Genomic DNA, 2942 nt, shown 5'->3' on the forward strand with positions numbered 1-2942 from the left:
TACCTCAGTACCCCAAAACATATACTCCTATACTCATACTTATTTTTTAAAATTACTTAAATTATTATATTTAATTTATTTTTTTTTAAACATAAATTAATATATTAATTTATTTTTAATATTAATTAAATTAATTAAATTATGTTAAATAAAATATAAAATAAAATGATATACTTACCTATACTTACGTTGTAATGGCATGCGTTGTAATAGCATCTGCTATGTAATGTCATGCGTTGTAAAGGCATGCATTGTAATGGATCCTGCGTTGTAAAAGTTGCGATGTAATGGTAGTGCGTTGTAAAAGTTGCGTTGTAACGGGTGTTTCCCACTGGAAGAGATAGGAGTCGGTACTTTGGAACTATGACTTCTAAAACATGCTGTAAATTATTGTTTTAACGTGTCATTTATACCTCTGCCTTAAAAAAAATGCTGCAATAGTTTAGATTATTCTAATCAGCCTTAAAGTGATTTTTCCCTTCTTTTTTATATTTCGGGCATTTACTACAAGCAGGCAATACTGGCTATATTTGATTGCCCTATTTATTTTGCTGACCTTGTCTACAGATTATTAGCTATTCCAATAACCGTACCTCTGCCCAAAGGCTAGAAGGTGGTGGCTCTAGACAGTTCGGTTGGGAAACAGATTGTCTTTATTTTATTCAATGGTAGGGCTTCCTATTTCGAAATTTGCCAACCGTGAATAAAAAAAAGGGCTTATCTCCTTTCCAGGTAATGGGTGAAGTAATAAATGGAGGATTCAGCCATGTTATAGACGTCTCGGAAGAGGCCGGAGAGTGGGCAAAAATGATGTTTGGCTGGGAGGTTTCCTGCTGGGCGAGCCCAGCTCTGGCTCACAGCTCTGTTGGCAATCTGTGTATTTTTCAGTAGCTTGTGAACCATACATGGAACATGAATGTTTACTTGTGCTTTCTCTTTGAATCTCTTTCATTGTGAATTGCTTTCAGTATCTCCAGCTGCTTCCCATATGACCCCCGCTTCTGTACCCTCACCTCGTTATAGAGAAATATGACCCCTTTCATTCTTGAAATTATACTTGATCAGAAATCAATTAGAACTTCATTTCATTTGCTGACCATGAAATTCACCCACAGAATTCCACATCATGCCACAAAATTCAACAGAACACCACATAATTAAACTCCACTACACACCATTCCACAACACAAAATACCATTCCACGTAATTACACTCCATCACACACAATTACACTCCACATAATTCCAGTACACTCAATAACACATAATTACAATCCATATATTTACACTGCGTGCCATGCCACACAATTCTACTACACTAATCCACTCCACACCACACAATTCCACATCTACCAATTCCAATCCAACCCACATAATTCAACTACACACCACATATTGGTATAACACGTGGTTAAAATACATTGTCATTTACAACACCAATAGCTCTAACTCCAGCAAAAGCGAGACCCTAATGCATTACCAATGCTTGTCTGGACAGGTGTGAACAAGGATGTGGACAGCAGTTAACTAGTTACTTTTAAGAACATGGGAAATGTTCTGGCAGTGGGCCATAAGTGAAGATGTCCCCACTAAATTCACTAAAATGCAAGTGTTGCCTTGAGCCCCATATCTATCTGCTCATCTGCCTTGTTCTATTTGCTGCTGAGGTCGGGAAAAGATAAGGAAATGAGACTGCAGCAATGAACCTGGACTCTGAGCCTGGCCCATCACTGAGGTCAGGCAAGGAGGGGCATTGGCACCAATGCAAGGTACAGACAGCATTTGCGCCTCCCCCCCTCCCCCCCCCCCCAAAAGCTTCTCCCCCCCAGCTTCTCCGAATTGCCGATTATCAACACACTCACTAAGTTCAATGCAAGAAACAGAGCAGGTTATGTGTGTGTTTGCCAACAATATTTGACACCTAAAGGAAAGGACTGTACAGTCGTGGGCATTTGTGGGGCATCTCTCCTGCTCACTTTATACGCCTAGCACTCTGAGCTCGGCCCAGTGTTTCCGTAGGTTCAAACATATGAAAGTCCATGAAAGGGGGGGGGGGCGGAATCTGGGCAGCACAAGCACAAATTTGTTCTTGAGTGGACGAGGTGTGTTATGACCTGGAAGATTTTAAAGATGGATAAAAAGGAACCGACGAGGGTGGGATTCGAACCCACGCGTGCAGAGCACAATGGATTAGCAGTCCATCGCCTTAACCACTCGGCCACCTCGTCTTGATAGCAATACCACAATAGCACTTATTCTCACCTGTGCTGCCGAGATTGCAGTATTCATTCATTGATATGTTACATATTTGCAACTAAGGAAACGGGCGCGCTTATAGAACATACTCTACCAACACATTTGAAATGTCGCTCAGACAAAGAGACAGCGCACCTTGTAAATGATCTTGTTGTTTAAATGGTAAGACAGAGGAGCGCATGTTTTAACTGTTTGAATGGGTTTCATCAACTATCAAATAAAGATTTAATGGGCATATTATCAAGGAACAGCGTTAAAATTATCGACGCTTTAGCGGCAGGAAACGGCGGCTAAAGCGGCGATAATGGGCTTGATAATATGCCGTAGAGAGTTCCAATAGAGCCCATGTTCTGGTGTTAACATGGGCTTCTATTTGATTTCTCTACGGCATATTATCAAGCCCATTATCGCTGTTTTGGCGGCCGTTTCCTGCCGCTAAAGCGGCGATAAGTTTAACACTGTTCCTTGATAATATACCCCTATATTCTCTCTGCAGTGCTTAAAATGGAGAAGAGCAACGCCGGGGAAGCTGCTACAGGACAAGGCCGTTCTGGCGCCCCTGGTAGCATGAGAGTTTGGCTTAAGTGCCCCCTTTTGATAACAGCAATGTCAGCATTTATGTAAAGGCGCCACGAAGGAGCTCTCTGATTCATGTGGCGCTGAGTGCAGCTTCACTATGTGATGCAA

The 2942-nt window shown here is 41.5% G+C and overlaps 1 non-coding gene across 1 annotated transcript; it reads right to left on the minus strand.

The window, feature by feature from the left end:
• Positions 1–2145: 2145 nt before the first annotated feature.
• TRNAS-GCU (transfer RNA serine (anticodon GCU)) lies at positions 2146–2227 on the minus strand. Its single transcript has one exon. It is a non-coding gene; the product is annotated as a tRNA-Ser (tRNA).
• Positions 2228–2942: the final 715 nt, after the last annotated feature.

This window comes from Lissotriton vulgaris, chromosome 12 (genome assembly GCF_964263255.1).
Source record: "Lissotriton vulgaris chromosome 12, aLisVul1.2, whole genome shotgun sequence".
Classification (NCBI taxonomy): Eukaryota; Metazoa; Chordata; class Amphibia; order Caudata; family Salamandridae; genus Lissotriton; species Lissotriton vulgaris.